This window comes from Hylobates moloch, unplaced genomic scaffold, assembly GCF_009828535.3.
Source record: "Hylobates moloch isolate HMO894 unplaced genomic scaffold, HMol_V3 SCAFFOLD_1151, whole genome shotgun sequence".
NCBI classification, from domain to species: domain Eukaryota; kingdom Metazoa; phylum Chordata; class Mammalia; order Primates; family Hylobatidae; genus Hylobates; species Hylobates moloch.
Window position 1 is genome coordinate 348 of NW_026653426.1, and position 12,931 is coordinate 13,278.

A 12,931-nucleotide genomic window follows, 5' to 3' on the forward strand; every position below is an offset into this window, starting at 1 on the left:
ACAGTGAATTCTTTCAAGATCCTGTTGTGTTAAGGGTGTGTGGTACTTACCGCCACTCCCATTTTCTCTTGCTCTTGCTCTGACCACGTGATGTGCCTACTCCCTCTTTGCCTTCCATCATGAGTAAAAACTCCCTGGAGTCTCCACAGGCGCCATGCAGATGCCACCACCATGCTTCCTGTACAGCCTGCAGAGCTGTGAGCCAATTAAATATCTTTTCCTTATAAATTACCCAGCCTCAGGTATCTCTTCATAGCAATGCAAGAATGGCCTAATAATACAGTGTAAACGTACCACATTTTATTGATCCAATCCACTGTTGATGGGCACCTAGGCTGACTCCATGTCTTTTCTATTGTGAATAGTGCTGTGATGAACATGGAAGTGCATGTGTCTTTTGGTAGAATAACTGATTTTCTTTGGGTTATATACCAGTAATGGAATTGTTGGCTTGAATGGTAATTCTATTTTTCAATTCTTTGAGAAATTTCCAAACTGCTTTCAACAGTGGCTGAACTAATTTACATTTGCACCAATTATGTGTAAATGTTCCTTTTTCTCCACAGCCTCCCAAGATCTTTTGTTTTTTTATTTTTTAATAGTAGCTATTCTGACTGGTGTAAGATGGTATCTCGTTTTGGTTTTGATTTGCATTTCTCTGATGATTAGTGATGTTAAGCCTCATCTTTGCCACAATAAAACTGGGAAAATACAGCGTTACTTGTCAAAATAAATTGTTTTATTTTGCTTTAAAAATAATCGAGTAGTATATTTCTTCCAGCACAATTAAGAAGTAAACATTTAGAAATGTACAGTACCTTGCTGTTAAGTCTTTGCACAAATATACCAGTCTAACATAAAGGCCAACTTAAACTTTCATTTGAAATAAAAGAAAATTTTTAAGAGGTTAAGGGCTAGTAAATTGTTAGTCCTGAAGTTAAATTCGCTCAAATAAATGCAAAGACTTTCCTTTAATTAAAGCCTTTTAAATGAACACTTTAAATCATAGTTGGTTTCTCCCTCAAATCTTGTCCAAAGCCACTGTTTACAACTCAGTGTATCAAAGAAGCTTTCAGACATGATTATGAAGCTCCCTTAACTTACAATGTGCTATTTGCAACCTTAGATGGCTATCATTCTGGCTTTTCTACCTTTTAGCAACAATAAGCACACCCCTCCCGTTTCTCCCCCACCCTGACTTACCCCTCTTTTCATTTAATATATAATTTTTCTCAGAGTGTTCTTACACATCTTTAACTGTAAATATGACAAAAGCACACAGTATAGTACATGTGTCACATGTATAAATGTTGTATCTAGTCATACAATTTTGCTTTTAAAAAAGAAATATTTTATTTTCAAAAAGCAAAGACTCTAGGAACCTTTTCTAGCTGCCAGTCAAAAAAACATAAATTCCTGGTTAGTTTCTCAAATTTGCCTGACCATAAGAACCACTTGTGATATTTGTCAAACACATGTATTCTGAGTCCCATACATGATCTCCTGAATCAGAATCTCCAGGTGAGAGGCCCGGGAATACACATTTTAAACAAACGTCCACAGTTGTTTTTATGATTAGTAAAACTTGAAAAAAAATTTCACTAGGATGTTTATGAGTGAATAACATCACAAACATAGGAAGGTTACTGGAAAAAAATATGAGCAGAATTTCAGAATTCTGTCTTCGCTGAAAGTGTTTGTTCCCTCCTCTTCTTTTTTTTTTTTTTTTTTGTTGGGGAGAGCCACAAGTTTATTATTAATGTAAGTTTTGGTTAAGACAAGTCAAAAAGAAAAATCTTGGTCAGAGTTACTCAGGTAAGCTGCTCTCATAGTAAAAAGATGGTGCAAAGGCAATGGGCAACTTGGTAATGGCATCCCTCAATATGCTTAGCGCTTGAGTCTCCTGCTCCAATCTGGACTGGCTGCACATGTCCGGTTCACTGCTGTCATCTCAAGATATCCCTTTACCAGCTACCTGGGAACTCCCTTAATCTGTTTACTACATCGAATCTCCTGTTCCCTGTGTCTTATATCCTCCTATGTCTTGACTTACTCTTCATATTTTGGTGAGCACCTTCTCCAGTAGCTTCTTGGGCAACTGTGCTTGGGGATTCATCAAGATCTGACTACTTATGTAACTCCCCAAAACCACAAACACCTGGGAGGGGTTGAAAATGATTTTAATGAATAAGAAAAGCTGATGTTTAATTTCAAAACTGACAGTGAGAATAGAAGGGAGAGGCATGAATTTATCTTGATTCTAACACGAAGCATTGTATTTGAGTCTACAAACGAAATTGGTTTCTTTTTTATTTTTTGTAAGTTTTTGCCAAACTCTGCGCATATACAGAGGCTGGGCAAGAAAGAAAGAAATCCAGAAATATGGCATATGCCATCCCTTATTTATTTCCCCATGTGACTGGCCAACAGCTTCTTCACCTAGTCCCTGCTTCAAGCTGACTTTCTACTTCTCTATCGGAAATGGAGCTTCCCCAAAGACTGCCTCAGTGTCAGTTACCACAAGGTCTTTTTTCTATCTTATGCTCCTAAACTTCTACAATATTAAATGATATTATCCTTTCTGGAAACTCTCCTTCGCTTTGATTTCTATAACGTCACTCTGTTTCATTTCTTCTTTTATAGACTCTCTTTCTTTTCTCTATCCCTTTACTGTAGACATGTTGTACGGCTTTGTTCTTAACCTTCTGATCTCTCCCCATTCATTCCCTCAGAGCATGTATCCATTTTCTTGGTGTTGACCTTCCTATCTGATTATTACCATCAAGTAACGATGTTGGTGATGAGCATAGCTAACATCTCCTAGACATTTTCCATTTAGGGTATAATAAGCACCCCATATAATTCGTACCATTTAATTCTTCAACCCTAAATGATACTATTGCTAACCACACTGTAAGAGATGAGGAAACAGATTTTCATCAAAACACTGGAAAGCCAACGTGAGAAGCCCCTGTGTGTCTCCTTTGTTAATGACTTCGGGCATCATGGCATGTGGATTGCCATGGAATGGGGATTAGGAAGGGCAGCACTGTGAAAACACCGGAAAATACTTTATGATAGTGGGTAATGACGCTCATCTCCGCACATTGTGACGGTTTTGTTTCTGAGTCAGGTTTGAGATGGGCCAATCCTAAGTCGATGATGCCACCAGGGATCAGGAATTTAATAAGATCTTCGTGGATGCTTGGAACCCAACTGGTCTCTGTTTTCTACTTTAGGGAAAGAGCCACAGCTTGAGTGTGGTGGTTTTGGTGTCACAAACACGATTAATAATACCCACCGCTGCAGAGGAATCACTGTGGACTACTCCTCATTTCATCCCATGCTCTTGCGATTGATGCCTCTCAACTGTTTACTGATTTCATTCAAATTCCTCAGCGACCACAGGACCCCGACTTGCCTTCTCTATCCTGGTTCCCTCACTCAGCTTTACAGGCCTGGCCTGCTCGCTGCTCCTCACACCAGCTCTGCACGGCTCCCTCCATGCCTCCGCCCTGTTTCCTTCATCAGACAGGACTAGCTTCCTCCATCTCTGTCTGGCAAAAGCCTGCCCAGCGTTCAAGACCCTCCTCAGATGCCGCCTCCACCATTAGGCTTCTCCTGACCCCTGAGCCTGTAACAGCGCCACCATAACTCTCCACCTCAGCCCACATTCCCACAGCACTCGCGATGTCCGCGGCCCTCAACATGGCGCTTCATTCTATTTTAGGGTATTTCCTGCTTGCTTCCTGCACACACAGTCGCACGAGGCACAGACCCGAGTGACCCGCGCACGAGTGGCCCGCGCTTCCAGCCGCGCAGCCGCAGGCCAGCGAGGGGAGCCGGAGCCGCTTCCCGCCCCCGCAGGGACCGTGGCCAGCCCGCAGCCCTAGCGGTAGGCGGTTCCACAGCGCGCCCGGAAGCCCAGCCACCGCCAGCACCGGCGCCTCCTGCGGTCTTTCCTCCCCTCAGGGAGGCGCGAATCCTTAGGGGCTCCTCGAGAGGGCGCCAGGGAGCCGCTGCGCGCGGACACCTTTCGGCCCTCTGCGGCCGCCTTAGCTCCCCGACAAAAACCCGGAAGTGGAACTCTCAGCCATTCAGCCTTTGGGTGAAGACGGGGGCGGGTTCTGGAGAGAGGTACGCTGTCCGGGAGTGTTTGCTTCGCCTCCACTTCTGTTCCTCCCCGCCCTGATGCTGCTCCGGGTCACATACTCGGCCTAAGCCGGCATCAGCCTCTCCACGCGGAAGTCTCCCGGAGCCATGGCCGAGTACTCCTATGTGAAGTCTACCAAGCTCGTGCACAAGGGAACCAAGGCGAAGAGGTGGGTCCTGCAGCTTGGGCGGGAGCCTCCTCCGTTCTTTTCGGACGCACTCCACCCCCGCGAGTCCGGTGGAAGCTGTGGCATGGAGAGCCGGCTTCGTGGCCTCCCAGGCTTCGCCCTGGCCTCTGTCTGGGCTGGACGGAGGCCGGACCGCGGTTCCTGGCACCTGTGCAGAGAGGGGCAGCCTCCTGGGCGGACGACCCTGGAAACAGAGTAGACGGGCGGGTGACCGGTGACCCCGTACCCACGAGTTTGGGTCCCCTGAGGCATCTCTCCCGGCCTCTGCCTGGTGGGTCTGCATTAGTCTGATCTCGTAGTTCATGATAATAACTTCCTTTATTAGGGATTATTCTTTTCTCCATTGTCGCTTCCTAGAAAAATTATTGATTTTTTCTAACCTAATATGTAGAGTGAAATCGGGATGAATCACACAGTGGTTGAGGTGTATATGGGCTTTGATAGGAATATGGCCTCGAACCTGCACTCTGTCATTTACTGATTTTGTAATTTGTGGCAAGTTGGTTAATATGTCTGAACTTCCATTTACTCATTAAGAGATCAAATATCTTTGAATCTCCGTTTACACATTTATACTTTTAGACGATTTTTTTGTGCTTTTAGAAGACTGTGAGAATTAAATGAGAGAACATATGTGCAGTAAATAAATTGAGCCAAATGTGAGGAGGAGGTCGTAGTGGTAATTTATTAGCTCTTTAGGAAAAAGATACCTGTGCACTCATATCCCCGCTTTTTTAACTGGCAGATTTGCCCGAGGTTGACCGTACATACAGATGTTGAGCATTTCCTCCTGGTCTCCGTGATAAACAGAGGTTTTGGTATTTTTAGGCGAGATGGAAAGAAAGTATCAAGGAGTGAGCTGAAGCCACTGGCCTTGAGAATCCTGTCTAGGAGTCTGGCCTCATGAAGATGCCAGAATAAATGACAGGTTTATCCTGAATAAATGTGAGATTTTTACTCTGTGGATTTCCTGTGAGGAGAGGAGAGTTATCTTCTGAAAACTTTATGATGAAAATGCAGACAAGAGTGTCTTAAGATTATCGTAATAATCATAATTAATGCTTATATAGCACTTTCAATGTGCCAAGAAATTGTTGTAGGCATTTCGCACGTTAACTTTTTTCAAATCGCTCTTGGTTTTTTCCTTTTTTTATTGAGCTGTAATTCATAATTATAAAATTCACCCTTTTGTACAGTCAGTGGTTTTTAGTATACGTTCAAGAGATTCACCACTGTCTAGTTGCTCAGCATTTTCATCATCTCAGAAGGAAACGTCCCCCTACCCATTAAGGCAGTCACATCCTATCCTCCCCCTCTGCTAGTCCTTGGCAACCACTAATCCGCTGTCTATGTGAAATCGCCTATTCTGAATATTTCTTAAGAAAGAAATCATGCAACATGTGGCCTTTTGTATCTGGCTTCTTTCTCTTATAACATTCTTGAGGTTCATCATTGTTGTAGCACTTGTTCCTTTTATGGCTGCGTAGTATTCCACTCTATGGATGTAACATTTTTTTCATCCATTCATCAGTTGATGAACATTTGGGTTGTTTCCCCTTTTTGGCTATTGTGACTAATGCTCGTGTGAATATTCTTATGTAAGTATTTTTGTGGGCGTATGTTTTCATTTCCCTTGGGTATACATACTTAGGAGTAAAATTGCTGGGTCATGTGGTAACTCTTTAACTTTTTGAGGAACCCCATACTGTTTCCTGTAGATGCTGCACCATTTTACGTTTCCACCAGCAATGTGTGAAGGTACACATTACCTCTTAAACCTCACAATAGCCTTAAGAGTTAAGTTATTATCCTAATTTTTTACGTGGGGAAACTGACTCACAGAGAGATTCAGTACATTTTCCAAAAATCACAGAGCTAAGAAGCGAAAGAATCAGGATTTAAAATCTGGCAGTGTGGCTCTACAATGTGCTTTGAACTCTAACATAATATGTACAAAGCCTGAAGCAACTTCTCAGTACTGTATTTAAGAGGGCATAGCAATGTAAGTCTTCCTAAATCAATAATTTATAAATGAAACAGCTTAAAAGACTTCCAAGTTTCAATCTTACGATATTTATCATACAAATTAATATACCTAAACTCATCTATATAAATTATGTGCTGTAGTAAGAAGAAAAAGAGCAAAGATAAGAGAAAAAGAGAAGAAGACGAAGAAACCCAGCTTGATATTGTTGGTGAGTCAGTTTTCAGTGCTCTATTCTGAAAAAAGTTAACGTTTCTTGAGATCTCATTGAAAATATTTTCCTAGTTAGAAATTTATGATATATTCATATTCGTCTTAAAGTGCTTAAATGTTACCTACAGTTATAAATTCCATTTATTCTTTAGCACAGTAGATGCTACTGATACCTGTACTTCATTATCAGGAGAGAAAAATTGTAACTCTCTGACTTAGTAGGCACCGTTAGACTGCTTAATAGCAGGAGATTCTGATACATAATTTTAAACTCCTAATGTAAATGTTATTCAACCAAATATATTTTACAAGTTATTTTCTTTGCACATGTATGCATTTTAATTGTAGAAGTCAGTTGTCTCTTTCTTTTTTTATTTATTTTTTATTAATTTTTTTGCACACAAAGCAATAAATATTTTCTAAAAATACATACAAACAAAAAGATGCATATCAAACATATTAGGAAGATGGCACATGGGAAGATGGGGAATAGAAATGGAGGGTGGGAATTAAAGAAAATAAATGAGAGAGGGACTTTGTATGGATCAATGATAATAATCCTCTATTTGACAAAGAAGAAGGAGAAGGAAGAGGAAGAAAAAGCAAGTGGGATAAAGGATCAGAAAGGGAGGAAAATAGAAAAAATTAGAGTATGACTCCAGAGTAGACTTGTTTTGTTGTCGCTGGGTTGGTTGGTTTGTCTGTTGTATTTTTCATATGTTTTACCATGTTGGCCAGGCTGGTCTCGAACTCCTAGCCTCAAGTGATCAACCCGCCTCGGCCTCCCAGAGTGCTGGGACTACAGGCGTGAGCCAGTACGTCCAGCCCCCACATTGCGTCTGGCCTCCGTGGTAGACCTCCCAGATGGGGCGGCCGGGCAGAGGTGCTCCCCACATCCCAGATGGGGTGGCTGGGCAGAGGCGCTCCTCACTTCCCAGACAGGGCGGCTGGGCAGAGATGCTCCTCACTTCCTAGACCCTAGATGGGGTGGCGGCCCAGCAGAGGTGCTCCTCACTTCCCAGATGTGGTGGCCAGGCAGAGGTTCTCCTCACTTCCCAGACAGGGCGGCTGCGCAGAGGCGCTCCTCACATCCCACATGATGGGCAGCCAGGCAGAGGCGCTCCTCACTTCCCAGACGGGGTGGCCGGGCAGAGGGGCTCCTCAGTTCCCAGACAGGGTGGCCGGGCAGAGGCGCTCCTCACATCCCAGATGGGGCGGCTGGGCAGAGGCGCTCCTCACTTCCCAGATTATGGGCGGCCGGGCAGAGGCGCTTCTCACTTCCCAGATGGGGCGGCCAGGCAGAGATGCTCCTCACTTCTTCCCAGACTGGGTGGCCAGGCAGAGGTGCCCCTCACTTCTAACCAGGCAGGGCGGCCGGGCAGAGGTGCTCCTCATTTCCCAGACAGGGCGGCCGGGCAGAGGCGCACCTCGCTTCCCAGATGATGGGCGGCTGGGCAGAGGCGCTCCTCACTTCCCAGATGAGGCGGCCAGGCAGAGATGCTCCTCACTTCTTCCCAGACTGGGTGGCCGGGCAGAGGCACCCCTCACTTCTAACCAGGCGGGGTGGCCGGGCAGAGGCGCTCCTCACTTCTTCCCACATGGGGCGGCTGGGCAGAGGCTCTCCTCACTTCCCAGATGGGGCGGCCAGGCAGAGGCGCTCCTCACATCCCAGACGATGGGTGGCCGGGCAGAGGCGCTTCTCACTTCCTAGACGGGGCAGCCAGGCAGAGGCGCTCCTCACATACCAGACGATGGGCGGCCGGGCAGAGGCTCTCCTCACTCCTTCCCACATGGGGTGGCTGGGCAGAGGCGCTCCTCACATCCCAGACAATGGGTGGCCGGGCAGAGGCACTTCTCACTTCCTAAATGGGGCGGCCAGGCAGAGGCGCTCCTCACATCCCAGACGATGGGCGGCCGGGCAGAGGTGCTCCTCACTTCCCAGACGGGGTGGCCGGGCAGAGGGGCTCCTCAGTTCCCAGACAGGGTGGCCGGGCAGAGGTGCTCCTCACATCCCAGACGGGGCGGCTGGGCAGAGGCGCTCCTCACTTCCCAGACGGGGTGGCCGGGCAGAGGCACTCCTCACTTCTTCCCAGATAGGGTGGCCGGGCAGAGGCCCTCCTCACTTCCCAGACAGGGCAGCCGGGCAGAGGCACTCCTCACATCCCAGATGATGGGCAGCCGGGAAGAGGCACTCCTCACATCCCAGACTATGGGTGGCCAGGCAGAGATGCTCCCCACCTCCCAGATGGGGTGACGGCATGACAGAGGCTGCAATCCCAGCACCCTGGGAGGCCAAGGCAGGCGGCTGGGAGGCGGAGGCTGCAGCGAGCCAAGACCACGCCACCGCACTCCAGCCTGGGTAACACCGAGCACCGAGTGAGTGAGACTCCATCTGCAGTCCCAGCACCTTGGGAGGCTGAGGCGGGCAGACCACTGGAGGTCAGGAGCTGGAGACCAGCCTGGCCAACATGGCGAAACCGCGCCTCCAGTCAAAGGACAAAAACCAGGCAGGGGTGGTGGCGCGTACCTGCAATCCCAGGCAGGCCGCAGGGCGAGGCAGGAGAATGATGGGAGCCGGAGGCAGGGAGTCTGCAGTGCGCGGACTATACCCCAGCCCGGGCAACAGAGGGAAGAAAGAGGAAACAAAGAAAGGAAGGAAGGAAGGAAGGAAGGAGAAAGAACAGAAAGAAAAGAGAAAGAAAGAAGAGAGAGAGAGAAAGAAAGAAAGGTCGGTTGTCTCTTAAAGGAAGTACTTCACAGGAAAAATCATTATTTTGTGAACTCTGAAATGAATGAAAATCTTAAATACAACATCAGGGTAGCCTGTAAATGATACTAGAAATAAACTGACCTAAACACACTTAACGAGCCTATTTTCCGTTTTGTTCTTTCCATACATTTTTTTTTCTCTTTTAAAACTTGGCAAGTTGCATTTTGAATCTTCATAAATTATGGTAACTTAAAAAATATATAAAATATGGAATGATATAAAGCTAATGTTCTGGAAGAATCATTGCTTTCAAAATGGCAAATCGACAGTTCTAAAGTTAGGGTAGATATCTAGGGTAGATACGTAGATGTGGAATTGCTGTGTCAAGGGATAGGTGAATGTTTAACCATATAAGAAACTGCCAAAAATTTTCTAAAGTGGTTGTACCATTTTACCCTCCCACCAAGAATGAATTAGTGCTCCAGTTACATCCTTGCCAAGAGTTGATGGTGTTATCAGTCTTTTCTCCCAGTCTGAGTTTTACCTTTTCAGTTTCTTAATGGTGGTTTTTGGATGAGCAGCTTTTTTTTTTTTTTTTTTTTTTTGAGGCAGAGTCTCACTCTGTCTCCCAGGCTGGAGTGCAGTGGCGCGATCTCGGTTCATTGTAAGCTCCACCTCCCAGGTTCACGCCATTCTCCTCCCTCAGCCTCCTGAGTAGCTGGGAGTGCAGGTGCCCGCCACCACGCCTGGCTAATTTTTTGTGTTTTTAGTAGCAATGGGGTTTCACCGTGTTAGCCAGGATGGTCAGAAGCTTTTAATTTTTATAAAGCTTAGTTTATTTTTTTTCTTTTATGGTTACTGCCTTATCTCTTTGATCTAAGAGATCCTTGCCTACCCCAAAGTCAGGAAAATATTCTACATTGTCTTTTAGAGGCATCATAGTTTTAGTTTTTACATTAAATCTGTCATTCGTCTCAAATTTTGGCATGACGTTGTGAGTTCGGTTTCAAGATTTACTTTTTTTTTTTTTTGACATCTTGATAGCCAGTTGTGCCAGCACCACTGGTGTTTCCTTTTTCCATTAATCCACTTTGGTATCTTCATAATAAATCAATTAACTTCCTATGTATGTGTCTATTTCTGGACTCTGTTCTATCGATAGGTTTGTCTGTTTTTCTGTTGGTATATTTCTCTTGATTGCTATAATTTCATGAATTCTTGAGATCAGGTAGTGTGAGTCCTCCAACTTTGTACTTATTAACTATTAATTTATTAATTTCTACAGTGAAGCTTGTTGGATTTTCTCAAGAACTGTATTGAGTCCAGATCATTTGGGAGAGAATCAACATCTTAATATCGGGCCTCAATATTTCATAATTTTCAATGTAGCAGTCTTGCATGCCTGTTTAAACATTTATTCTTAAGTATTTTATAATTTTACACTACTGTCAATAGAACCTTTGAATTTGATTTTCCAGTTGTTTGCTGTCTGTACGTAGATATGCAATTGACTTTTGTGTAGTGACTTTGTAGTCGATAAGTCTGTTTCACTTATTACTTCTAGTGGTTTGCTTATATAGAAAACTAAGAAATTTGCAATTGTGTTTCCTGTTACTATCATTTTACTTCTTTCTTTCTAATCCTTGTGTCTTGTCTTTCTTTTTATTGGTTTATTATACTGTCCAGGACTTCCACAGTGTTGAACAGAAGTCATGAGAATGGGCATAATTGCATGGTTCCCAAGCTGAGGCAGAAAGCTTTCAGTAGTCCACCATATGGTATGATGTCTGTAGGATCTGCAGAGAAAACATTTGTCAAAATGAGGACATTCCTTTTAAACTTTGTTTCTTGGGAGTTTTTATTTTAGTGGTGTTTAATGCTGTCAGAGGCCTCTTTCTGTATCTGTTGAGATGATTATACAGCTTTCTTCATTCTGCCAATGAATTACATTGGTTTCATTTTCAACTTTTAAAGTAACTTTATATCCCTGAGATAAACCCCACTTAGTTGTGGTGCGTTGTCCTTTGGGATATTGCTAGATTTGACTTCTAGGTGTTTGTGTTTGTTTTTTTTGGTTTGTTTTTTTTTAAGATTTCTATATTGGTGTTGATGGGAGATATTGGACTTTTGTATCCTTTTCTTGTAATGTCTTTATTTGATTTTGGTGTCAAGGTGATATTGCGTGTCATAAAATTAGATGGAAAGTGCTGTCTCCTTTCCTATTTTTGGAAATAGCTGTGTGATATGGATATGATTTGTTCTGTACGTTTGATAGAATTCACCAGTGAAGTCAACTGAACCTAGAGGGTTTTGTTTGGTTTGGTTTTAGATTTTTTGTGGGAAAATTAAAATTTTTTAAGAAATATTTTCAGATTTTTTTGTTGTGTCAGTTTTGGTAACTTGTGTCGTTTAATAAAATTTCATTTCATCTAAGTTGTTGGATTTATTGGCATAAAATCGTTCAGAATATTCCTTTCTTTAATATGCTTTTAATGTCCATAGAATATAATCTGTATTGCAGTCTCTTCATATTGGTAATTTGTGTTTTTGCTATTATTTCCTGGATCAGTCAGTCTAGCTGGAGGTTTCTCAATTCTTTATAAGATCCAGAATCTAATCTGTATTGCAGTCTCTTCATATTGGTAATTTGTGTTTTTCCTGTTTTTTCCTGGATCAGTCAGTCTAGCTGGAGGTTTCTCAATTCTTTATAAGATCATTTATTTTAGATCGTTAATGATCTTTTAGTACAGGTGTATTCAATCAATGAAGAGAAGTTGCTTGGCCACACAGAAAAAATAAGATAAGTGATGACCCAATCTCATAATGTTTCAAGAAAGTTTATGAATTTGTGTTGGGCTGTATTCACAGCTGGCCTGGGCCACATTCAGCTCTCAGGTTGGACAAGCCTGTTTCAGTATTACTTATTTTCTCTTTTTTTCATTTTCTATTTCATTTATTTTCAATCTTTTTTTTTCCTCCCTTTAACTTATTTTAAGTTCACTTTGCTCTTGTTTTATAGCTTCTTAAGAAGGGAGTTAGACCTCTTCATTCCACTTTAGTTTCAGTTATAGTCAACACATTTTGTTTTCATTTTCATTCCATTCAAAATATTATCTAGTTTTCCTTGTGATTTTTCCTTTTGTGGACACATAAGTTATTTGGAAGTGTATTGTTTTTAATTTCTACTACATAGAGATATTATAGGTATGTTATTGTTGCTGATTTCTAATTCATTTATAGTATAGTTGGAGAACATACTTTCTTACTGAATTTCCATGTACATTTGAAAAGAATGTGTGTATTCTACGGATGTTGGTTCAGGATTTTTTTTTTTTTTGGAGATGGAGTCTCGCTGTTGCCCAACAGGCTGGAGTGCAGTGGTGCGATCTCAGCTCACTGCAACCTCCGCCTCCCAGGTTCAACTGAATCTCCTGCCTCAGCCTCTGGAGTAACTGGAATTACAGGCACCTGCCACCACACCCGGCTAATTTTTAAAATATTTTTAGTAGAGACAAGCTTTCACCATGTTGGCCAAGCTGGTCTCAAACTCCTGACCTCAAGTAATCCGACTGCCTCAGAGTCCCAAACTGGTGGGATTCCAGGCATGAGCCATGGTGCCCAGCCAGTTCAGTGTTCCTTAGATGTCTGTTAGGTCAACTGGTAGAACTTGTGACTATGCATATC

The 12,931-nt window shown here is 43.4% G+C and overlaps 1 long non-coding RNA gene across 1 annotated transcript; it reads left to right on the top strand.

Moving 5' to 3' along the window:
• Nucleotides 1-3,936: 3,936 nt before the first annotated feature.
• Nucleotides 3,937-11,983, top strand: LOC116464631 (uncharacterized). Its single transcript, XR_009212270.1, has 3 exons — nt 3,937-4,322; nt 6,468-6,535; nt 10,934-11,983. It is a non-coding gene; the product is annotated as an uncharacterized LOC116464631 (long non-coding RNA).
• The last annotated feature ends 948 nt before the right edge of the window (nt 11,984-12,931 follow it).